The sequence below is a fragment of the Saccopteryx leptura genome, chromosome 2, assembly GCF_036850995.1.
Source record: "Saccopteryx leptura isolate mSacLep1 chromosome 2, mSacLep1_pri_phased_curated, whole genome shotgun sequence".
NCBI lineage: Eukaryota > Metazoa > Chordata > Mammalia > Chiroptera > Emballonuridae > Saccopteryx > Saccopteryx leptura.
Genome location: NC_089504.1, coordinates 353,870,928 through 353,897,528, shown reverse-complemented (window position 1 = coordinate 353,897,528; position 26,601 = coordinate 353,870,928).

Below are 26,601 nucleotides of genomic sequence, written 5' to 3'. Positions count from 1 at the left end.
ATCTCTGCCAATGGCTGGTCTAACTTTACTTTTTATGCACACACACTAAGTTACAATCTCATAGTATTTTGAATACATCATTGTTTTAGTTTCACTATGGTTACATATTTCCAGATAACAGTTAATTCATATCTATAAGATACAAATCAGGTGGTAAGTCATTCAAAGTACAGTTATACAATAACTTGAATAGTAATAACAATATCGGTACAAACTTCTAAAAGATTAGTACTAATTAATAACTCTATTTTACTGTTGTTGTGAGTCAAGGGCGCAGAAAGAGATAGCAGACGAAATCATCAAGGACTAGTAAAGGACCACCGCTTGCTCAGGCAAATAGCCTTGAGTTCATGTAGTGTCCTAATTCTTTTTTCACAAGACTACAAAAGGCTTGCTATTTAAGAAACTGACATAGCATTAAGAGTAACTTTTACTTAAAGATACATAGAGTGCACCTGCAAGATAGCTAGTAGCACATAATATCAGAAGGCATTAATTGCTATTGCTGCTATGAATCCCACTACATTCCTCTCCTTATTCTTGGAAAATACAAAAATCTCATGAGAATGTTTTACTGAGAAAAGCCCAGCAACTGTCTTCAGTGACAAAACAAGTCTTTTAACAAAACATTCTTTACTTGCCAGCTGCGCTCCTATCCAAGGCCACGCAATGGGCCACTCCACTACACCTTACCTAAGATTCTAATGTCTAGTTAAACTTTATTCATTTACTATATTCATACACTAGTTAAGTTCTAACTTTATTCTTTCTAACATGATTAATAAGAAGAAATTCTCCTACAAACTTAACCCTTTATGAGGGATATCATGGCCAGCCTCTTATGTTTATGAGCCCAGTTCAAGGGGCTTACAGGCTTTTCTGTGGAACTTACACCTTCTGTCTCATTTTCAAAGAAATTACTACAAATCTACAGGGAAAGCACGGTACTATTATCCCTGTGCTATAAATAATAGCACACACCCAGAAAAGGGGGGAATATAAGGCCAGATTAATTCAAAAGATTAAAGGGGGAAGTATTGTTGTGCCTTTCCTTTGCGGTGACTTTGTCAACCCGCAGCCGTTGGTCTTCACTTCAGTGACTCTATCAACCAGTAGCCATCGATCTTCTTTTGCTGTGACTTTGTCATTCAGCAGTTGTGGATCTTCTCCTGCTGTGACCTAGTTAGCCAGCATTAGTGGATCGGCTCCCGACACGCTGGCTTTACAATATTGAATCATATTTTATGACACTAAAGGTAAGAGTAAATATAGGTGTACAGAAATGACAACCTTTTAAATAATTATACAGCTATTAATTGGCATGATGTGAGCTGTGTAAACCTGAGTAACTGAAATCCCTGTGAGCTTATCTTCCATCTGTGAAATAGGGATGGCGATGGGCAATGGACGACAAGGGTGGAAGGGGTTAAGAAGTATAAATTGCTAGTTATAAAAGTGGTCACAAGGATGTAAAGTACGGTGCAGGGAATATAGTCAGTAATACTGTGATAAATATGTATGGTGTCAGACGAGTACTAGATTTATTAGAGTGAGCACTTTACCAAGTATATAAATGTCTAATCATTGGGTTATACACTCAGAACTAGTATAACAGTGTATGTCAATAGTAGTTGAAAAATACATTTTAAAAAAGTAATTCAGTATTATTAAAAAAATAACTGGTAACTAACACTCACATAGTGCTGATGTGTGCAGCTGCTGTTCTCAGTATTTTACATATAGTAAATCGTTGACTACTCACCAAACTCCATGAGGTGGGGACTTTTATTCTGAAAATCCTAGAGAATGGGCAACCTGCCTACAATTACACAGCTAATAGGGGACAGAACCAGGCTTCCGTATCATCTGGCCCTGCCTCTCCTTTTTGCTACGTACTTTCTCTATCCACCTTGCAGAACTAGCAGGGGTATGTGAGGTATGAATATATAGAGTGCCAAACATTTGGTAAATGCTCAATAATATGTTGTATTGTTTAAAAAACATAATAGAGCTAATCTGAACTAGATAAACTTGGTCACGTCTGAAGAGAGAGGTCAGAGGCAGTACAGTTGCAAAGGGGATGGGAGTGAATTGGAAAATTCTTCCAGGAATTGTGCAATTTAGACAGAGAGGTGCACGGCCCCTGCCAAGCTCTGCTGGGCAGGTTTGAGTGTGTCTTGGCATGGCTGTTCAGCCTTATGGAGCTCTTATAGTGCAGGACGTCAGGGGGCTAGAAAGCAGGAGCAGGGAGTAGAGTTCCAGGAGGAGGAGACGATTGTAAGAACGACCACAAGCAGTTACAAAGGGCTGCGTCGCTGAGGCAGAGAGCTTGAACTTGGAGGAAAGGCCGGCAGAGCCATTGGCTGATGTCTGTGAAAAGTGTAAAATGGTTTCTATTATTAAAAGCCAATGACGGCACAGTTGAAGGCGGTAGTTTGAATGCATGCGTTTATCTGTTGTCTTCAGAAACTCCACTGAAATGACTGCTTTTGAAAAGCATCAGCACACAAACATGAAGAATGGGACAGGACACATTAGCGACAGACTTTTAGTAGCCAGACAGTCGGAGGGCACGTGGGGACCAAACTGAGCAATTTGAGACACTGAAACCTGGAGCTGGCATGGTAGAGGCTCACTAGCAGCTTCACTTGTTTTGCAGAAAGTCATAACAGAAATCAAAGGCATTGGGCATCCCTGAAAATGATGGTGAAGATAAGAAGTTGAAAAGAAAACAGGTCTAATTGAAAGATTTATTTATTTATTTATTTTTAAAGAAACAGCTAACTGCTAGGTTCTCTCCCTATTTATTGGCTCTTTTCACACATTCTGGCAAAATACCGGAAATTCACTCCCTGGAAATTCTCAAATAGAAATTCTAGGGACCACAGGAATCTGAACAAAATGAAGAGTTAAGAGTAATGTACTAAATACAAGGGATTCTTAGGGCACTAAAAGCCAAATTACATCTGCAGAAAGGGAACTGGAAGTCATCCTTGGAGAATCTCCAGAAAAAAATACCTGAAGTTTACGCTACAGTGAAACCTAGAGTCACCAAATCCCGCGATCCTCACACACTTCCAAAGATCATTTCTTGCCAGGTTCTTCAATAGGAGCAAGCTGCCCAAGATGACATCGTCAGACAACTGAAGAAAGCTCTCACATGAAAGACAGAAATCAGTATGAACCAAAACAGAACACTATAGTGAGAGAAACAAGGGCGCACACAGGGAGATAAAAACTAGAATTTTAAAAATTATTATCTTCAGAAAGATAAAAGGTGAATTTGCTTACATTCCGTAAAGCATGCTATGAGAAGTATCTCTCAGAAAACAAAGCAAGAGACCATGTAAATGTCAAATACGAGAGCGGAATATGAAAGAGTCAATAGAAATCTTAAATGATAAAGTTAAGAAACTCTCCCATAAAGTAAGAAAAATGGGCAAAGATAAAATAGGAAAGAAACAATAAAGTAAAGGATTAGTGTGAGTGAAGCTATATCCAGGAGGAGAATTTAAAAGAGAACACAATAAAAATGGCATAGAAGAAATTATAAAGAAGTAATTTTGCAATAAGTTTCTAAAATTGAAGAACATGTGTCCCACTTAAAAGTGGTTTTAAAAATTAGAACAAAGGATAAAAGAAGATCTCTCCAAGACAGATCATGTTGAAATTTCAAAATACTGGGGACAAAATGGAAGGAAGGAAAGAAGGAAGGAAAGAATAAAGGAAGAAAGGGGAAGGAAGAGAAGGAAGGAAAAAAGAAAGAAAAAAGGAAGGGAGGGAGGGAGGGAGGGAGGAAGGAAGGAAGGAAGGAAGGAAGGAAGGAAGGAAGGAATGAAGGAAGGAAGGAAGAAAAGAGAGAGAGAGAAAGAAGAAAAGAAAGAAAGAAGAAAGAAAGAAAGAAAGAAAGAAAGAAAGAAAGAAAGAAAGAAAGAAAGAAATAGAAACATAGTAAAGCAATAGCAATGAGTGAAAAGAGGCATCAGAATTGAATTAAAATTTTGAACAAAAGCTTTGATATTCTATTGGGAAATTATATCCAACCTAGATAAAGAAAAACCATCAATTAAAACAAAATAGGACTTCTTTTTTTAAATTTTATTTAGAAAATTAAATTTAACAGGGTGATGTTGATCAATAAGAGTACATAGGTTTCTGGTAAATATTTCTATAGCATTTGAACTGTTGATTATGTTGTATACCCATCACCCAAAGTCACATCATTTTCCATCACTGTATATTTGTCCCTCTTTACTCCCTCCCCTCACCCCCTCCCTCACCCCCCCCCTCCCCTGGGTAACTACTTCACTTTTATCTATGTCCATGAGTCTCAGCAGAACTTCTATTTCAAGTTATGGAAGAGTAGCTTTTGTCAGGCCGTTGCTCTTGTTAAGAGTAAGCAGAAAATATCTGTGCAAAGGCATTGGGAAGGTACTAGGGATGAGGACACGAAGGGCTAAGATCCTGATGGCAAGGGGACTCCAAAGAGGCACACCTGACATTTATCTCTACATTCCCCTGACATATGTTTCCCAATTCTAAAGCAGTGCCTCGAGAGACTGAAAATATAACTAGAAAGGCATCACTAAGAAGCTGAGCAGGCTTGAAGTCATGTCATAGATCTAGAAGGAAAAAAATGGACTTGGGGACCCACCAGTGAAAAAGGGTCATGGAGTTTTCAGTTGATATGTCTCAAAGGGCACCACTTAAAAGTAGGAGCAAATAAGAACATACATCCTAAAGAATAAAATAATCAATTACATCTCACACTGTATTAAGATGGTCAGTTCTTGCCCTTATTGTCTGCCAGTAGTAAAATTAAGTGCTTTCTTGAAGAGGTAATATTATTTAGAATTCCAATTATCTGTCCAAATTTTTATACAGAACACCTAGTGTTGTATTAAAAAAATTAACAAGCATATAAAAGAAAAAAAATTGATTAAAAATCTAGAGGAACCCCCCCAAAATAGTAGCTAATCTATAGGAAATCTAGATATTGGTGGCATCAAAGATTTTAAACTAATTATAATTAATATGTACAAGAAATTAGTAAAAAAGTTTTAAATTTCAGCAGGGAACTTGAAACTATAATAATAATCTAATAAAAATTCTGAAAGTGGATAATACAATAAGTGCAATTAAGACTACAAAAGATGGCCTGACCAGGCTGTGGTGCAGTGGATCGAGTATAGGACTGGGACATGGAGGACCCAGGTTTGAAACTCCAAGGTCACCAGCTTGAGCATGGGCTCACCAGCTTGAGCATGGGATTATAGACATGACCCCATGGTCACTGGCTTGAACTCAAAGGTCACTGGCTTAAAGCCCAAGGTTGCTGGCTTGAGTCGAAGGTTGATGGCTTGAGCAAGGGGTCACTTGCTCTGCTGTAGCCCTCTGGTCAAGGCACCTGTGGAAAGTAATCAGTGAACAACTAAGGAGATTAAGGAACTGCAACAAAGAATTGATGCTTCTCATCTCTCCTTCCTGTCTGTCCCTACCTGTCCCACTCTCTATTTCTCTCTCTGTCTCTGCCCCCCCAAAAGATTACAAAAGATGGGTTTAACAGGAGAATAGACACAGTTTAAGAAAAAATTAACAATTTAGAAAAGAGGACAGATAACAACATCCAGAGTGAAGCAAGGGAAAACTAAAGGATGGAATATAAGGCAACAGACATGCAGAACATAGATAAATGGCCTACTGTGTGTAACTTGAGTTAAGGGAGAGAGGAAAGGAGAAAGCAAATAGGACAGAACCCATTATTCTACAGTTATTGAAGAGATAATGGTTTATAGCTTCCCAAATGGATTGAAACACTTGTACCAGACATTTACAAAGCTTTGTGAATTCTACACAGAATGAATGCAAAATAAAATAACCAAGAACAGGTGCACAATAGAAAACTGTGAAAACCTAAGACAAAGAGTCTTAAAAACACCTAGAGTAAAAATGATTAGCTTCAAAAGAACAAAAATAAGAGAGATGAAGAAGTCAACCAAGAAAGAAAAAGACTTGGAATTCAAGAGAGATGTCATCCAGCCCTGGAGATTGGTGAGGTCTATCTCCAGGCTGGTACTGAAGGCAGAATCTCCGTCCATCAGCTAAGCCCCTGACCTAGAATTAACTTACCCAGCACAGGGAATAAGGACGCAGGATGTTCAATCTGCTGAAAAATTCCAGGGTAGGTCACAATGACAATTGGAGATGCCGCTATACAATTGGGCTTTCTCTATTCAGAGGGAAGTAACATGATTGTTCCTTGAATGATAGAGGCCAGGAAGTTCTCTCCCCCAGCTACTAAGGAAATAGTTCAATCTCCAGCTTCCATTTTCCCTTCCTTTTGACTTTCGGATCCTAGGTAATAAAGGATCTCACTGTTTCTAGCAAAATGGCGCCTCTTCTATTAGTTCCCCTTAATTCAGCTACATAACCTTGAAAGTAGTCCCCTTATTAAAATTTCTTCAATTACCTTATTTCATAGTGCCATCTGTTTCCCGTCAAGACCCAGCTTGATATAATTTCTAATTTAACAGGCAAACTTTATCATACATTTAATTATCATATATATGATTCTATTTCTGAACTCTGTTCACTGCATCAATGTGCTTAGATGTTCCTATACCAATAACACATTGTTTTAATTAATCTAGCACTATAGTATAGTTTTATATCTGATAGGGTAGTAATTCTTAAAGTGTTTGGACTCAGGATGCTCTTGAACTCTTAAAAATTATTGAGCCCAAAAAGCTTTTGTTTATGAGAGACAAGTCAGTCAAAATTTCATATATTAGACCCTGGTAGAGCATTGGCCTGGTGTGTGGATGTGCCAAGTTCAATTCCCAGTCAGGGCACATAGAAGAAGCATCTATCTGCTTCTTTACCATCCCTCTTGCCTCTCTCTTTCTCTCTTCTCCTCCTACAGCCATGGCTCTATTGGAGCGAGTTGGCTCCAGGTGTTGAGGATGGCTCCATGGCCTCCACCTCAGGCTCTAAGAAGAGCTCAGTTGCTGAGCAATGGAGCAATGCCCCAGATGGGCAGAGCATCACCCCTTAGTGGGCTTTCTGGATGTATCCCTGTCGGGATGCGTGCAGGAGACTATTTTGGTCTCCCCTCCTCTCACTGAATTAAAAAAAAATTCACCTATATTGGAAAATATATTTTCCAAAAATTTTAATGAAAAATGTTTCATTGTTTTAAATCATTTAACATATTTTAAATATCTGCCTTAATAGAAAACACTTTTCAGATAATTGTAGATATTCTTCTTTCATTCTATTCCCAACTTTGACAAACTAGTTTCTTAAAGGTTATTTGTAATATGGAATCTAAAACCACATCAATGAACTTCTTATGTTTAAAATCCATTGGTTTCTCTTTTACTTGCGATGGCTCCTATAGTCTAACATGATTTTGTAACATCATGCATTGGTCTTTGGAAAATGTTGATTTGTTGAGGTATGCAGATCTTCCAAATGTTGAGATATTTTATTAGGCAATGTCAAAAAGAGTTACATTAGTCACTTTTACAAAAGATGTCATCAGAAGAGTCTCAACTCTTGGGACACTCTTAAACTCATGGTGGTAGATACAAGTTTTCCAAAAGTTTAGTTTTCACTTTATTTATTTATTTATTTATTTATTTATTTATTTATTTTCATTTTTCTGAAGCTGGAAACAGGGAGAGACAGTCAGACAGACTCCCGCATGCGCCCGACCGGGATCCACCCGGCACGCCCACAAGGGGCGACGCTCTGCCCACCAGGGGGTGATGCTCTGCCCATCCTGGGCGTCGCCATGTTGCGACCAGAGCCACTCTAGCGCCTGAGGCAGAGGCCACAGAGCCATCCCCAGCGCCCGGGCCATCTTTGCTCCAATGGAGCCTTGGCTGCGGGAGGGGAAGAGAGAAACAGAGAGGAAAGCGCGGAGGAGGGGTGGAGAAGCAAATGGGCGCTTCTCCTGTGTGCCCTGGCCGGGAATCGAACCCGGGTCCTCCGCACGCTAGGCCGACGCTCTACCGCTGAGCCAACCGGCCAGGGCAGTTTTCACTTTAAAGCCCAAATTTTCTCATTGTTAACAAAAAGTGACAATTATTTTTTTTGACATGACAGGTTTATTTCATATAGTTTTGACAAAATACCAGCCAAACATCCCAAGTCTGAAGAGTCACAGCTCGTCTTTGGTAACTCCTTCAAGGAAACATCGTGGCTAGTTCAACTCAATTTTATCTCCTGTTTCTCAGTACATCCTTGTGAATCAATATGCAAAGTACTTCCGGTGTGTTTCCTATTGGGTCATATAGAATATTAAATATATATAAATACTCAAAGGTCGAGTTTTAATAACACAAATAATATGTACTGCTTCACCAAAGACACTGTAAGTAAAACTTGATTCTTTCTGTGACTGTGTGGCAGTGCTAATGTGACTTGTGGCACACTTTGTCTCCTTGCTTCTATTTGTGCACAGGTGCCAGTAGTTTACCCACCATCTGTATAACAACAACCCAGTGAAAACGGCAGGTCACAGCTTACTATCGTTATGAAAACAGTTTCGAGTTTATGGGTCCCCTTAAAGGGATTTAAAGAGGCCCCAGCAGTCTCCACACCACAATTTGAGAAAGAGTTAAGTAGGGTAACTATTCTGTGCTATACTAGAGGTTAAAACATATCATAATAGTTAGAAACTGGGGATCGTAAAGTGAGATTTTTTTTTAGAATCAAATTTGACTTGCATACTTATTTTAAACATATTAATACCTTTAACTACCCTCACTCTATGAAATACAGTAACTCTGACTCTCTTGAATTCGTGTAAGCAATGCCCGGTAACTTTTCACTGAATGGATTATATTAATGAATATAAGGGCAAAAAGATCGATATCTGTAGAGTCAGTCAGTCATAGACTATAGGGCCCAATATTCTTAAGGCTGAAATAACTTTATATGAAGGTTTTCTTGAGTCCTTCTTTCATGTCAAGGGATAATTATTTTCTAGTATTTCCAAAGTATTATATATATATATATCTATCATATATACACATACACACATATACATGTATATAAAATATATAAATATGTATATAAAATATACATGTATTTTATGTATACACATACATATGTATATGTATATTTTATATATATGTATATTTATATTTTATAGATATATATTTTTATATAGTTGTGTGTGTGTGTGTGTGTGTGTGTGTATATATATATATATATATTTATTTTTATTAAGTGAGAGCTAGGGAGGCAGAGACAGACTCCCACATTCATCCCAACTGGGATTCACCCGACAACCCCATCTGGGGCTGATGTGCTGCCCATTTGGGGCCACTGCTCTGTTGCTCGGCAACTGAGCTATTTTAGTGTCTGAGTTGGAGGCTGTGGAGCCATCCTCGGTGTCAGAGGCTCAAATCATTTGAGCCATGGCTGCGGGAGGGGAATAGAGAGAGATTGAGAGAAAGAGAGAGAGAGAGAGAGAGAGAAGAGAAAGGGAGAGGGAGAGGGAGAGGGAGAGGGAGAGGGAGAGGGAGAGGGAGAGGGAGAGGGAGAGGGAGAGGGAGAAGGAAGCAAAGAGCTCTTCTCCTGTGTGCCCTGACCAGGAATCAAACCTGGCACTTCCACATGCCAGGTGTATGCTCTACCGCTGAGCCAACAGACCAGGCCTAAATGTTTTTATTTAAATAATTTTTGTTTTGTTTTAATTTTATTCAGTGTTTCTCTCTTACACATAAATTTGATCTTGAAACCAGGATGTATGTTGTTTTACTTTTTCTACAAACTCAACGCCAAATCTGACAGAGTGATCCTTTAATAAATGATAGTTGAATGAATGATTGAATGACAAAAACAGAGTTGACCCTGAAGTCCCCTTCTGATTCATTTTTCATGTGCTAGATTTCTTTGTTTCTTAAAAACAAATGTAATGTGGCGATGTAAATACAATGGCATCTCTTCTCCTATAAACAGAACACCAACCATTGAAACAATATCTAAAAGAATATTATATTTTGAGTTGTTTTTTATCACATTTTAAAACTTTCTCCTAAAATAAATTACACAACAGAGTTTAGAGGCACAACATCTCCCTGGAGAAAGATTTTCAACTACCTAGTGAGAAAAGGTAATTACTTCTTTTGGCTCTTATTTTCCATAAGAATAGAACATTTATTTTTTTCCCAAAGAACACATCAGACATTTGAAGGGAAGAATTCTAAATTCTACTCTAAGATCTGAAGAATAAAAAATATTCTCTGGACAATTTTGATTCATTCTTTAGTGTCGGTTGGGTCACAATAATAATAATAATCATGATCCAGAAAGAGACAATGTAGCATCTTTGAGGGCCCGGAAGGAAGTGTTTCTCCAGTATGCTCAGTGGAGGTGAAGAGGTGCATTGGCATTGCTGTTGCAATAAGGGAGTGGAGGGTGACTGAGCCTTCAAAAACGTTTTGGGTATTTTGCTTTTATTCTTTTTTTCTCTTTCTTCTTTGTTAAGAATAAAATACTTATGTATCTTCAAGGGCAGGCACATATCTAAATAAGGAAAAATGTAAGCAAATGCCCCTTCCCTTGTAGAATTAGCTCGGTACCCGCCATTGAGAAGTGCCCGCCTTCCACGGGTGGCCCTGTGTTTGTGTTCTCTGACTTCGGTGCTGCCAAGAATGGAATACATAAGGCTGCTACTCTAGCCTTCTGGATTTCTGTCATCTTTCAGGGCGAGGCAGGTAACTAGGAGACTCGTGCTTCTAATTAGGAAAAGCAATGTTAAAAACTCCAGTGATTTTAAAAGACCTATCTGCATGACCCCTCTCACTGAATTTATAGGATTCAAATCAAAATGTGGTAACTTCTCCCGCCTGTGTCTACCACGTGTTCTTGGAGATCTCCTTGAATCAGGAAATAAATTAAAATTGTATTTTAATTGCACAAATTGACTTAAAAAACAACTGAAGGCAAGCTCTGAATTCTGGATGAAGGGTTAGAGCATGAAGTGTAAATATGGGTTAAGATTTCAAATGCCAGGAAGTTTTGAGATTGTTCTGTTCAGTTCATTCGATCTCACAGATGGGAAAACTTTCTTAGGGAGTTGAATGATAATAACCACCGTTATGGTCTACCTGTTGGGAGCTAAAAATTGTATTAAGCACTGAGCATTCATTGTCTGCTTTCATTCTGACACCTTTACTAAAACAGTCTCCATCTTCTAGAAGGGAGGCTAAGCCTCAAAGAGAGGAAATCATTCCTTCATGTGTAATAGCCGGTAAGAAGGGGTCAGGGTCAGAATTTGAATCCGGGTGTCTGACTGGTACTCTAACCCGTGCCAGAGCGCTGGGGGGAAGTTCTGAGCAACCTCAGAAGGAGGTCATAAGCTCAGTGCAGTTAGTGCTTTTTAGGTTACCTCTTAGTTGCTGAGAATTGGTAGAGATTTACGATGTCAGCCAGTGAAGTGATAATTGGATTTTTAGCTCAACTCAGAATGGCTTGGAGAACATGATTTATTTTTCAATACCTATGGGAATTTTAAAATTCTATATTGAGCAGCCACACTAGCAGGTCTCTGTGACATGGTTGAAACTGCGTGGGTTGGGGAAGAGAGGAGATGTTGCTGAGGCATTGTCCTTGCTGACAGGGATATTGGGGGTGGCGTGCATTCCACGGGAGAAGCATGGGCTCTGTCACTATTAGCTCCATGCGTTGGGCACAGCATTTCACCTTAATATCACTTTTTCTCATATGTAAGTTGGTGACAGTAAGAACCATTTAACAACTCTTAGTTTTGTTTTGTTTTTTTTTAATTCTTTTTATTCATTTTAGAGAGAAGAGAGAAAGGGAGAGAGAGAGAGGAGAGAGAGACAGAGAGAGAAGGTGGGGAGGAGTTGAAAGCATCAACTCCCATATGTGCCTTGACCAGGCAAGCCCAGGGTTTCGAACCGGCAACCTCAGCATTTCCAGGTCGACGCTTTATCCACTGCGCCACCACAGGTCAGGCCATTTAACAACTCTTGATGAGACGGTAGTGAAAATGTAGGAGAATAGCGTGTGTAAGAGAAGTTTTAGAAGGGTGCTTCCAGCATAAATATCATTGCTCTAAAAGTCACCAGGTGTTTGCTAACCAGGGGAGACAAGTGAAGTTAGCTCCTGCAGAAACCTGGGCTAGGTGCTGGGGATTAGCATTTGTAACTCGGTACGTGCCCAGGAGTCATCCTGAGATCTTGTTAAAATACAGACTGAGATTCAACAAGCTAGGGGGCGGGACTTAGAAGTCCCCATCTTTAGAAAGCTCTCCGGACACGCTTGTGTGGATGCTTCCGCAGACCGCATTTTTAATTGCAAGGGTCTGGATTACAAAAACATTACAAAGTATTAATACAAATTGGGAGGGAGGTGAAAATATAGACTGGAATTCCAGATATTCTTAAATGAAATTCTAAAAATGTTACAGCAGTGGAAACAGAAACTGAAATCACTTAGAAAAACAAATTGTCTTGGTCCTGACTGGTTTGCTCAGTGGATAGAGCATTGGCTGGACATGTGGATGTTCAAGGTTCCATCTCTGGTCAGGACACACCATGTGCTTCTTTTCTCCTTCCTTTCCCCCTTCTCTCTTCCTCTCTCACAGACAATGACTTGATTGGTTCGAAGGTCAGCCCTGGGCACTGAGGCTAGCCCTATTGGTCAGAGCGTCAGCCTCAGGTGCTAAGGATAGCCCGGTTGATTGAGCATCGGTTCCAGATGTGGGTTGCCGGGTGGATCCTGGTCAGGGCGCACGTAAGAGTCTATCTCCCCCTCTCTCACTTAGATATCATTGTGGAAACCCACTTGGGGTGTAGTGGGAAAAATGCTAAATCTAGGTACTTTTTCTTTTTCTCTCAGGCTTTGAGAAATAATAAAAGCTAAAGCTACTTTCTAATGTATCCCTTTCCCTTCTTTTCTCTCCATCTCCAGACTATGTTGACTGAAGAATATACTCAAGTTGAAAGCTTTTCATTGTTTGAGTAGCTCCAGATCTCTTTGCTGGTGACACAGCAACAGATCAAATCAAAAGAAGCCACAATAGTCTCATTTACTTTTTAATCTTGGCATCCTATGAGTGTGTGTGTGTGTGTGTGTATGTGTGTGCATATGTATGTGTACACACACACACACATTTATATCTATTTTTTTCTTTTGTTGCAAATTGACAACTGCTTTTTAAAATGAACAGGGATAGAAATAAAACTGAAAATACATTGTGTTACAGTATATTGACCAAGTAAATTATTATACAACTTTATCCTGAAAAGATCATGTAGCAGGATTAATGGATACAAGTTAAATGCTTTTAAAATCAAATCATATACTTACCACAGCTGCTCCCTCTGAAAATAATTCCTCTTTTCATCCTTGCCATATTATCTTCTAGATTTTGAACTCACTCATGCTTTAAGAGGAAAATCAAGGCAACTGAACTTTGGGAGGAGCCCAAACACTAACTCTTTCCATGTCTTTAGCAGGTAAGTCCCCAACTTTGGCCTTCAGTTCTCTATGATACAGATGGATTAACTGATTCCTAATTATTCTTGCAACTCTGACAAGTTCTGCCTTGATGCAGCTATAGCACTGGGAATTGAAACTCAGTCATAAGATTGCCTAAGATGAAATGTTCTTTCTTTGTTTAAGAACCTTACATAATAATCTCTCAAGGAAGTGATGCTGCTTTGTCACCAAAGGCATGAAATAATAAAACATAAAAAGATAAATCATGAGTGCCTGGAAAATAATCTTCAGTAGAATTCTTCTACTTTATTGGGCATAAAAATCAGCTGGAGAGCTTGTTTGAAATGGAGAGTTTTGAATTTCATTTTCAAAGATTCTGTTAGACTATGCTATGTCTGTGCTATAAAACTTAGGTATCTACCTTTTTTGACATGCTTCATGTTCTAGTTGGTTCTGATGCAAATGAACGCAAAGACAATTTTTGAAGAAGAATGAGTTAGAAGAAAAATCAAACGTTACAAAAAAATTCCTGTTCCTCTGATGTGGGAAAGATAGTGGATTATATTAAGAATTGCTCATTTGAAGAAGCTGAAATGCTGAGCAATATATTTTTCTTTTCTAATCATACTCTGTTTAAGTGAAAACTGTTTGGTTACCTAGGAAACTGCAAACGTATGGCATTTGTTTGGGTGCATTACTGGCTACATCAAATGGTCTATGTCATGGGCAAAGGAATACAATGTTCCATTTCTAAGTGCCAAGGAGCTATTATTAGTATGGGCAAGCTATCCCAGCTGACTTTATAGACTTTCCCATGATTAAATGTCAATGAATGATTAATCTCATTGTCCCAATCGGTGGAAGCCTACTTTAGTCTCTGTCACTAATCAGTCTACTTTGTGCAAGTCATTCAACATGTCTGGATTCAGGTTTTTAAATTTTTTATTTTATATAGTATGATCATTAAAATGGTCTCCAAATATTATTTGTTTAAAAGTCAGTTATCTTCTTTTTATAAAAAATATATATATATATTGAAGGGTTCTTTAGTCCAGTACATTAGCAGTAAAATAATGCAGTTATTCTATCAGTAGGAGTGATTGACTTGATTATAAGGAGGAAGTAAGTTTGAAGCCTCATAGTAGTACCTCTCGACGCTTCAATACCCACTGATAACCCTAACATGGAAATTGAAGCAAACATAGCCTAACAAGCGCTCAGTAAGCAGAGACTCAGACCCATTGGGGATAAAAATCTGTATTACCCCATTGGGCAAGTAGCCTTAGACCAGCACATGAGCTGGCCAAGGGTGCAGGGGAAGAAAGGTCATGAATGGCAGTGTTGTCTCAAGGCCAGCTCCAGCAGGGGGCACTGTCGCCCATCCATTCTCCTTTCACAAGCCTTCATTTATACCAGTGGTCCCCAACCTTTTTTGGGCAATGGATCAGTTTAATGTCAGAAAATATTTTCACGGACCGGCTTTTAGGGTGGGATGGATAAATGTATCACGTGACCGAGATAAGCTTCAAGAGTGAGTCTTAGATGGATGTAACAGAGGGAATCTGGTCGTTTTAAAAAAATAAAACATTGTTCAGACTTAAATATAAATAAAACGGAAATAATGTAAGTTATTTATTCTTTCTCTGTGGACCGGTACCAAATGCCCCATGGACCGGTACTGGTCCGTGGCCTGGGGGTTGGGGACCACTGATTTATAGAAATTATAAGCAGCCATCACTTTAAGAAATGGGTCACAGGACTAAGTGAACCTCATATGGGCCATGTGTGGACCTGATCAGTTTAAGATGTTGTTTATAACAGAACTTGTGAAGCTTTGCCCATGTCCCACCATCCCTGACCATTAAACATTTTTATTTTATTTATTGATTTTTAGAGATGGAAAGAAAGAGAGAGAGAGAAAGAAAGAAACATTGCTTTCTTATACTTATTTATGTATTCATTGGTTGATTCTGGTGTGTGCCCTGGCTGGGGATTGAACTTGCAACCTTGGCATACTGGGATGATGCCCTAACCAACTGAGCTACCTGGCCAGAACCCAGCCCTGATCATTTTAGTGCACACTCACCTAACCTCTAAATGCCAGTCCCTGCATGTCTTCTCCTGGGGGCTTTCTCTAGCCTCCAGTTCCTACTTTATTGATGCACACAACACAGAATTAGTGTCCTCTGGGAGAATGTGTCAGGCAATAATTGGCAGCAGTTGGTACATAAGGCTTCCAGTTCTCTTTTCCCCTGGCTGGGAAAATGCTGCGTGCATGTTTCACGCTATGACACAAAGTCTACCAGTTAGTTGGCTTACATTCCAGTTACCTGTAATGGTGAATTGCTTGAAAAATCCATCTTTCTTTATTGCCTATTTCCGTCCTTCCCTTTTTCTTCTCTCCTCTGCCGTATTTCTAGAGATCATTTCCCCAACGAACTACTTTCGTACTCAAATCTTTGTACCAGGGTCTGCTTTTAGGGGAAGCCCAAACACAATGGACGCAGTCTACCATTTGTGTGGGTGCAGGACTCCACAGATTTCTCGAGGAAAACAAAAACTGAGTGCAGATCTGTCCCTCCTTCTCATTTCAGGGGACCTGGGTTCGCCAAGCCTCATGCTTTGTTTCTTCAACCCAGCGAGTTTGCCAAAATACTGTTAGTTTTTTTTTGTTGTTGTTAATAGCCACCTTCCCCTATTTCCACTCATCTCAGCAAAGGGCTCCAGTAGACAACAGCTGGCGAATTTTGTCTCTGCAAAATTCCCTCCTGTCTGGAATTTTCTCTCCTCCCATCCTGGTAACATCAGCAACTCTTTTATACAGATGTTCATATTTTTTCTGGGTGCATCTATTCATTCTTAATTGGAGCATTGTCCTAACACCGACTACTTCTTCATAGCTGGAAGGCAATTCATCAAATAATTGAAAATTTAAATTCTATAAATCCTCTTTGGTTCTTTTCTAAATCAGCTTGGTAACCATTTGTTCTTTGCTATTTCCTTCCCCTTTTTCCAAGCTTGTTTTTTATTTGCTTTGAACAATATAAAACAAAACTATTTAATAGTCTTTATCTGTGAATTCTAGTGTCTACATTTCCAGTATACATGTTTCAGGATTTATTATTCTGATTCTTGCACATAGTATTTTCTTTCCCTGTGTACTCAAAGATTATTATTATTTTTTTTTAAAAAATATGAATGACTCATTTTCCTCTGGAAGTTATCTATTTGCAAATTTTTTTGAAATCTCAGTTTAAGGTGCATTTTTCTCAAAAGGAGTTGTTTTCTTGTTTGAGCCAAGAGCGTGGAGCACTGTGTCTAGACAGCTCCTTCCCCTGTTCATGCTCTCAAGTCCGTTGGACAACAGGAGTCAGTGAATTTGGCTGGAAACTTCCATGAGGCCTGACTTGTGCTTGTACTTTCTCAAGGATAATGCCCCCTGCTGGGCACCAAGGCACTTTCTCCTGGGTTCCTTGAGGAAGTAGCCTGTGAAGTCTCATTTTTTTATTTTTTTAAAATTTTTCTTAAGTTGGAAACGGGGAGGCAGTCAGACAGACTCCCGCATGTGCCCGACCGGGATCCACCCGGCACGCCCACCAGGGGCGATGCTCTGCCACAATCAAAGCCATTCTAGCACCTGAGGTAGAGGCCACAGAGCCATCCTCAGCGCCCAGGGCCAACTTTGCTCCAGTGGAGCCTTGGCTGCAGGAGGAGAAGAGAGAGACAGAGAGGAAGGAGAGGGGGAGGGGTGGAGAAGCAGATGGGCACTTCTCCTGTGTGCCCTGGCCGGGAATCGAACCCAAGACTCCTGCACGCCAGGCCGACGCTCTACCGCTGAGCCAGCCGGCCAGGGCCGAAGTCTCATTTTTATAGAGAAAAATTTTCCTTTTAGACTGAATTTTGTCTTCTGCTGCCCACTTGCTTTTAGCTTTGAAAGTTACAATCACATTCTCAGATTTGACAAATGTCTTCAGCAGAAAACAGCCTACGTGCTTGCAGTTTTTCTTCCATATATATTTTGGTGCGCTATTTCTTTGTTACTAGTTTCTATATGCTCTCAAGAATATATTTTCTAAGAATGTAATTTATTCAACATTTTAAGTTGATTTCTTCAAGAAGGTAGGACTGTGTGTCTACTCAGTCTGCATACCCTACTTTTTAAAGAACTTTTTGAAATGGGTGGTATATTTGGTGAACCCTGATAAATGGGGGAAAAAAAACTTAGGGAAATAATTAAACTGAGACAAATTCTCATTGCAACATTAACTACTTTATTAAAATCCATCTAGCTCGTTATTTATTCTATGACCCTACTCACGTTCCTCAAAATGTTTTCACTGCCACACATTCTAAGAAGTGGAGAGACTTGGGACGCTATTGTTTTAGTCAAAATATTATTTGCCCAACTTGATGTGGCTTTTAAGACTTGCTCTACCTAGCTTGGGAAAATAGCATTAAGTCCCTAAACCACAGGTTTTATCCTTAAAATAAAGACAAAAGTATCTTGTAGATATTTGTTTTGAAGAATAAATAGGAAAACTCATTAATTTATAGATATCTATTGAGCAATGACATCATATTTGGCTTTGCGATGATTGATTTAACTGGAACATTGGCTCTTCTTGGCCTTAGGACAGAAACTCCTGGTTTTCAGGCTTTCTGGCTCACCCTACAGATCCTGGACTAAGCCATCTATGTAATGATCTAAGCCATTCCTTCTAATAAATCTCTGTTTATATAATAGACATCCTACCGGTTCTGCTTCTCAGGAGAACTTTGACTAATACAGACCCTAAGCTAAGCATCAGGGTGTGCAGTTACCTATGATATAATACCTGTTGTTTAGTAGCTTGTCATTGAGTGGGTTTATGAGAAAGTGTACTTCATTGAGTGGATGGTCGTAATTGTCGGCTTTCTGTTCTTGAAGCATGCCAATTAAGTATGCATATGGAGGGCCATTCACATGTTAAAAATTTAGGAGGAATTAATATTTTTCCTCTTAGCAGATTTATAAGGTATACCTTTTTTTTTTTTTTTTTTTTTTTGTATTTTTCTGAAGCTGGAAATGGGGAGAGACAGTCAGACAGACTCCCGCATGCACCCAACCGGGATCCACCCGGCACGCCCACCAGGGGCGAAGCTCTGCCCACCAGGGGGTGATGCTCTGCCCCTCCGGGGCATCGCTCTGCCACAACCAGAGCCACACTAGCCCCTGGGGCAGAGGCCAAGGAGCCATCCCCAGCGCCTGGGCCATCTTTGCTCCAATGGAGCCTTGGCTGCGGGAGGGGAAGAGAGAGACAGAGAGGAAGGAGGGAGGGGTGGAGAAGCAAATGGGCGCTTCTCCTATGTGCCCTGGCTGGGAATCAACCCGGGTCCCCTGCACGCCAGGCCGATGCTCTACCGCTGAGCCAACCGGCCAGGGCCAGGTATACCTTTATACACCTAAATATTATATCCTGAGAAAATGAGGCAAATTCATCAAAGAATTGGAAAAAAAAATGTGGTCTTGGAGGCCAAATACCCTCGGACTGATGAAAATGAAATGAAAAGACATTGAGTTCCACACAGACAGAATATTGCTTAGTGAGAAAGAGAAATCATAGTTTTTTTAAATGCAACAATAACAAAAGCAACAAAAGACTCTATCCTTAAACTCCATTTGCAAAAATGTTGCAGAAACAAATCTCTATCCTTGAATTTCATTAATCTGAATAATGCTGAACATTAAAAAATGTTATCTGAGAAGACTGAGAATTGGGAACATCCTGAACTGTAATTTTGCAAGGAAGTAAAAGAGATTTACTCCACAAGTCCGTGTTTGTGAGCCTCCCTAAAAGCTACAATAGAGATGCAGTGTTCCCAGTCACGTTATTAATCCTCAGACATTTTATCTACATTTTCCAGTTGAATGGCTTTCGCTTTGATTGTGTCTTCTATCTTCTTTGTCCCGATGAGACATTATTTTAAGGACATTCTACTCTCTTCGATAACAACAATTAGGCAAAAATGATATCCAAATAGTAACAAACACTAAGTTTGTGTTTCGTTCAGCCCAACGTTTAGTAGCATCTCTCAGCTGACTTCCTAGACAATGAAAAAATGCAAATGCATAGTCAGGAGGAGCAGCTGGTTTTCTCAATGTTATGGTCTTACAAATCCCTTCTTGTGAATAAAATGTAATCATCCCCTTTATTCCCAAAGGTAGGGGAGATTAGCTCCAAATAAGGACGATCGGAAACAAAGATGACTAATAAGGTTCTTCCAACAATGGGAATATGTATATATGACCCACAGTTCCCCTTTCTCAATTCTGCTCAGGAAGACAGCGAGGGGAAGTTGGTGACAATAACGGTAATGTTCTTTCAAATGAGGATCTCAGGTTTGGAAGAAAAGTGTTTCCTTTGGACGACAACACTGAAGAATAGGTTCAAATTGTCAAAGATATTTGCAATTGATATTGCCAGTAAGATTTAACAATAGGAAAATCAGTCTGTGTCAAAGAAACTTAGCCCACTAGTGAGTACCGTTTTCTTCATCTGTCAGACAAACAGCACAAGACCTCTTTGGAACAGCATAAGCTCACAGGCCCGAGGCCTAGATATGTGATTTGGCTGACCCTGATAGTAATTGTGCCTTACTGAGTCAGCATTCACGAAAATACATTTTGTCACTGCTCGGGTCTTCTTTTGGACACTTATGACATACTTCTACTTTTGCAACTTGTGGTAATAGTCTCATCCTTTTACTTATGCATTTTTCTCCCTTATTTTTATCAGCTTTGAGTTAGACCTTAAACCCATTTCAGCAATCCCTTCTCACTATGGCCTAGGTTAAACCATGTGTTTGATTCTTTTCATTCTTTTTTTGTTTTTTTAATTCACTGTTCTGATAACAAGGCAAATCTCAAGTTGCCTAAAGCAGTCGCTTGCATAGTGTCCTCTTGGGAATGTTTATTCAAGGCTACACCCTCTGTTCCCAACTTTTACCCAGTAAATCAAAGAAGAAACGTCTCACAGGCAAGAATCTGGCGGCAGGGGGCGGGGGGGGGGGGCAGTCTGTGGTATCAGGCCTGAGCTACCACTTCCTGTCTGTTGTTAGGCCCTCACGCTAAGCATTGGTGGAAGAGCCCCCCTCTCTCACTGTGGGATCAACATAGGAAGACCACGAATCTGAGAGGACAAGAGACCTTGAGAATGAAGCCAGAAAGAGAAAGGCAAGGCTGGGAAGAGAAGTGGGAGGAGAGTGGGATCTTAAGAGAGCTTGAAGGGCCTGGCCTGTTGGCTCCATGGTCACTGGCCCAGCGTGTGGATGTCCCAGTTCGATTCCTGGTCAAGCACACAGGAGAAGCAACCATCTGCCTCTCCACTCCTCCCCCCTCCTCTTCTCTCTCTTTCTCTCTCTCTCTTTCTTCCCCTCCTGCAGCCAAGACTCAATTTGTTTGAGCACATTGGTCCCAGGTGCTAAATTAGCTCCATGAAGCCTTCGCCTCAAGTGCTAAAAATAGCTCAATTGCAAGTATGGTTCCAAATGGGCAGAGCATCAACCCCGGACGGGGGTTGCTAGATTGATCCTGGCCAGGGCACATGCAGGATTCTGTCTCTCTATCTTCCCTCCTCTCACTTTGAAAAGAAGGAAAAATAAAATGAAAAGAGCTTGAAGATGCAAAGCTTTTACATCTCCCATCGACACGTCAATCAAATCCCCCCTCTAAATCCTTGAGCAGGGTCTTGAGTGCGTCAGTGCTTACAGCAGAGTTGCAAATATGACATCCAAGGAGTGGGTTCCAGGGACAAGAACAATTCTTTAGAAGTTGAGGTTGTTTATGCTGGAAATCTTTAGTATAATCACAATATCTCAAGGACTGGTAAAGAGATCAATATATTTGTGCTAGTGGCAGAACATTTAAGCAAAATGAATTAATATATTTATACTAGTTGTAGACATTTTAGGTTAAAAGAGTACATCTTTAAATGAATACACTGATCACCTCCAAATGTTTCTCTTCAACACAGGCCTTTCTTCTCTCTTTTTTTGTATATGAATGTGTTTTGTTTATTTATTTATTTATTTATTTATTTATTTATTTATTTATATATATAGTTTAAATGGATTGTATTTGGGTGACATGGGTTAATAAAATGACGTGGGTTTCAGGTGTACCATTCCATAACACATCATCTGTACGCCGCCTTGCGTGTTCACCACCCCAAGTCAAGTCTCCTTCCGTCACCATTCATCCCCCCTCTTTGCTCTCTCCTCATCTCCCTTCACCCACCCCCTCCCCCTCCTATAAACACTCTCTCTTAGAGAAAAATTACACCAGACGGACTTTCTGTTTCACATCGCTAGGCTTGATGCACAGGTCTCTCGACTTCGGTGTCTAAGACATCTGAATGAAAACATATTGTTTATTTGTACTACATCGCCAGACAGAGGCGGTTTCAAGCCTTGGCTTGAGCTGAAACATACTTCCTTTATCCACAGCTTCTCAGTTTGCTCTAGCCATTTAGATATGGACACAACCCCTGTGCTTGATTTTCAAGATATCTCCATGTCTGTGCTCTGATGGGCTTTGTTTTTAAGAGTCTACATTATGCTGAGTGAGATTAGTAAATCAGAAAAAGCTAAGAACTATATGATTTCACACATAAGTGGGATATAAAACTGAGACTCATGGACACAGATAAAAGGGAAGGGGTTACCATGGGGGAGGGAATTGGGGGAGAGGAGTAAAGAGAGACAAATACACAGTGATGGAAAACCATTTGACTTTGGGTGACGGGCACACAACAGAATCAACAGTTGAAATGCTATAGAAATGTTTATCTGAAACCTATGTACTCTTATTGATCAATGTCACCCCATTAAACTTAAGTTCTATAATTAAAAAAAATAAAATAAAAAAGAGCCTATCTGAGACTTCTCTGGCTCCAATCTTTGAGGTATGGCCAGCTTGCTCTCTAAACCTTCTGGTGTCTGCTGAGTATTTAAGAGTTGTTTTGAAAAAGGCTCTTTATTCAGCATACTTAATGAAAGAGTTGCCTTTTTTTTTTTTTTTTTTTTTTTTTTTTTTTTTGTATTTTTCCGAAGCTGGAAACGGGGAGAGACAGTCAGACAGATTCCCGCATGCGCCCGACCGGGATCCACCTGGCACGCCCACCAGGGGGCGATGCTCTGTCTCTCCAGGGCATTGCTCTGTCGCGACCAGAGCCACTCTAGCGCCTGGAGCAGAGGCCAAGGAGCCATCCCCAGCGCCCGGGCCATCCTTGCTCCAATGGAGCGTCCGCTGTGGGAGGGGAAGAGAGAGAGAGGAAGGAGAGGGGGAAGGGTGGAGAAGCAAATGGGTGCTTCTCCTGTGTGCCCTCGCTGGGAATCGAACCCGGGACTTCTTCACACCAGGCCGACGCTCTACCACTGAGCCAACCAGCCAGGGCTAAGAGTTGCCTTTTGTTGGACTCCTTTAAGGATTTATTTCACCATTCACAGGTGAAAAAAAGAACTTTTAAAATAAAAATGATACAGAACACCGGTATCACTTCTGCCTATTTCCTCATTCATCACCATAGATGCTTTCTTTCCATTAGAACTCTCATCTGTTAAGATTTTTACTCATTTTCCACAATGCACCTTTCTGATGAAGTGTGGGTCTTGGTTGGCAGTGGATACGGGCTCCCGTTAGATGCCACTGGCATGGATTTAAGCACAATTCTTAGCTGTGTATTTCCTAGGTAGATGAAGAAAACCTCTCAATCCCATAGCTATTGCCCCAGAACAGGAGGCTCTGTAGCACTGAGTTGCATGACTGATTTTTTCAGTTGCATTAGTTCTTCTTGCTTTGAATCAATTTTAGGGGGTGCAAGGAAATCTTACTGAAACATGTCATTTCTTGCATGAGTTTGCTGGGGCTGCCATTACAAATACCACAGACTGGGTGGTTTAAACAACAGAAATTACTTTTCTCACTTTTCTGGAGGTCATTAGTCTGAGATCCAGTTCAGCATCTCCCAAGGCCTCTCTCTTTGATGTGCGCACGCCATCTGCACATCTTGCTGTGTCCTCACCTGGCCTGTGCTTTGATCAGGCGTCCCTGGTTCTCTGTCTTTTTGTTCAAGGACACCTGTTATACTGGATTAGGGTCTATGTCTATGACTCCATTTAACTTTCTTTTTCTTTTCTTTTCTTTTCTTTTCTTTTTTTTTTTTTTTTTTTTTTTTTTTTTTTTTTTTTTTTTTTTTTTTTTTTTAGAGAGAGAGAGACAGACAGACAGGAAGAGAAAAAAATGAGAAGCATCAACTCATAGTTGCGGCACTTTAGTTGTTCATTGATTGCTTTCTCATATGTGCCTTGACCAGGGGGCTCTAGCCAAACCAGTGACCCCTTGCTCAAGCCAGAGACCTTGGGCAACACTCTATCCACTGCGCCACCACCTGCTCAGGCTTTAATTACTTTTTTTAAAGTAGATCTATCTCCAAATACAGTCACACTCTATGAGGTTGAGGGTTAGGACCTCAACGTATGAATTTTAGGGATACAATTCAGGCCATAACTGCATGGCCAGTGAGAAAGCACAATATGTAAAGAAAACAATGTTATTTATGTGAAATGCTTGGTACGGTTTCCAGCACATCATCAGTGCTCAAGCTCTGGGGTGGTGGGAGTTACTTTTACCGTTGTTGTGATAGTAATTATTATTATTAATGGTTATCCTTATTTAGCCGAGCAAGGCCATACAAATACCAATCTAAGGCAAAAGTGTTTTTAGAACCCTGAACTGTTAACTTCAAAGAGTGGTTCTTTTTTTTTTTTCTGAGGTTATTTGATATCACAAAACCCTAAGCTGACAGAAGAAGAAAAGGGGCAGTTTAATAAACTGGAACTAGTAGAGGTTTAGGCATAAGGAGACCTGTGTGTTCAGATGCCAACTCTGCAAAGTATTGGCTGAGTCATTGGAGGCGAGTCCTTTAGCTTCCCCACCTCTCAGTTTCTACATCCAAGAAACAAAACAGCTAGCTTATGTTTACATTAAAAAGATCAAGGAAGATAACACATCTGGAAACTGGGAAGGGCAGCCGCACAAGCCTGACGCCCTCTGTGCCATGACTTCTTCTGAGGAAAAGGATAAAGAGATGCCCTGCTTTAAGTGTTTATAGAATCCCCACATAGAAAGGCCATATCTCCAAGTGAAAACATGGCTGCGGGGAGAGAGCGTATTCTATTGCTTATCGTGACAACCTTTGCTTTTCGGACACTGCATTTCCCTTTTTAAGGAACTCATGCACACGGTACAAAAGAGTGTCACAGTGATTAAAACGAGGATCCTTTCACTTCTGACCTCTGCTTTCTCAGTTCCAAGTCCAATTTGAAAACAGCACCTCTAATGAGATTCTCATGCTTTGTTCTCTCCATATGGGAACATGTACTCACGCCTCCTCACAAACACTGACTTAAAAGGGGGTCCTCCTATGTTTATACTGTTTTCTATCTGGATTTTTTGAGTAGTCTTTATTCCCAGCTTTTTTTTTTTAAAGATAGAATTGACATATAACATTGTGTAAGTTTAAGGTACATAATGTATATATTGTATATATTGTGAAATCTATATATTGCATATATACACGTATATATTGTAAAATGTTTAACACGATATGGTTTGGTAACACATCCTTCACCTCATATAATTACCATTTTGCTGTTATTGTTATGATGAACACATTAAAATCTACTCTCATAGCTGACTTTAAGGCTATCATACAGTATAATAGTCACCGTGCTGTACTTTACACCCCCAAAACTTATTCTTTTTACAACTGGTAGTTTATACCCTGGACCAACATCTCTTTGTTTCTCCATCTCCCCAGCCCTTGGCAACCACTGTTCTACTCTCAGCTTCTGTGAGTTCAGCTCTTTCAGTTTCCACATGTAAGTGAGACCACACAGTATTTGTCTTTCTCTGTCTGATTTATTGGAAGTAGAATCATTCCCTCAAGTTCCATCCATACCGTTGCAAATGGCAGGATTTTCTTCTTTTTTATGACTACATAACAGTACGAATTGTGTGTGTAGCACGTTTCTTATTCACTTAACTGTCAATGGACACTTAGGTTATGTGTTGGGTATTGTGAGTAATATTGCAATAAACATAGAGGTGCAGAAATCTCTTCAAGATAGTGATTTCGTTCCAGAAGTGAGATTCTTGGATCATATGGTAGTTGTATTTTTAATTTTTTGAGGACCTCTTATTCTGAAGCAAAGAGAAACAATCAACAAAATGAAAAAAGGCAACTTACAAAATGGAAGAAAACATTTACAAACCATATATGTGATAAGGGGTTAATAACCGAAATATATAAGAAACTCATACAACTCAAACTAAAATGCTAAACTAACACAATTTAAAAATAGGCAGAAGAGCTGGAAAGACCTTTTCTAAAGAAAACATACAGAGGACCAACGAGAACCTGAAATGGTGCTCAACATCACTAATCGTCAGGGAGGTGCAAATCAGAACCACGGTGAGCTATCACCTCACAGCCATTAGACTGGCTCTCAAAAATTCAAGACAAATGCTGGGAAGAACATGGGGCAAAGGAATCTCTTGTGCAGTGTCACTGGGAAAGGAAAACAGAATGAATACTGTGGAAAACAGTAGGGAGAGTCTACGTACCTGGATCTTTTCAGTCAATATTGTATCTGGGAAGTTGCCCCAGATGTCCTGTTACCCTCTTTATCACAAGGGGCTTAAAGCTTGAGAACTACATTTCCCACATTTCCTTCTCAGCTGGTTTCTCCCCAAGGGGAGACACTGCTGATCAGGAGGCTGGAGGGAGAGAGAGGAAGTTCTTCTTCATATGGCTCTGGTAGCGCCAGGCTGCAGGTACCTGTGGGCTCAAGCTGTCTTGGCGATTCCAAGATGGCACTAAGGGGTGGCGGCGGCCATGCTTCCAGCAGCCTCAGGAACAGGGCGTGTAGCAAAGTTGGTAGCAACGGTAACAAGGGTGATTCTACTCAGCTGTACTGAAAGCACTCTAGCAGCCCAGTGCCCAGTGAAGGCTTATGGACTCCTGCCTGAAGGGGCGAGCAGACTTCTGAGCACTGGGCCACCCTCCCTTGTTCCTTTCA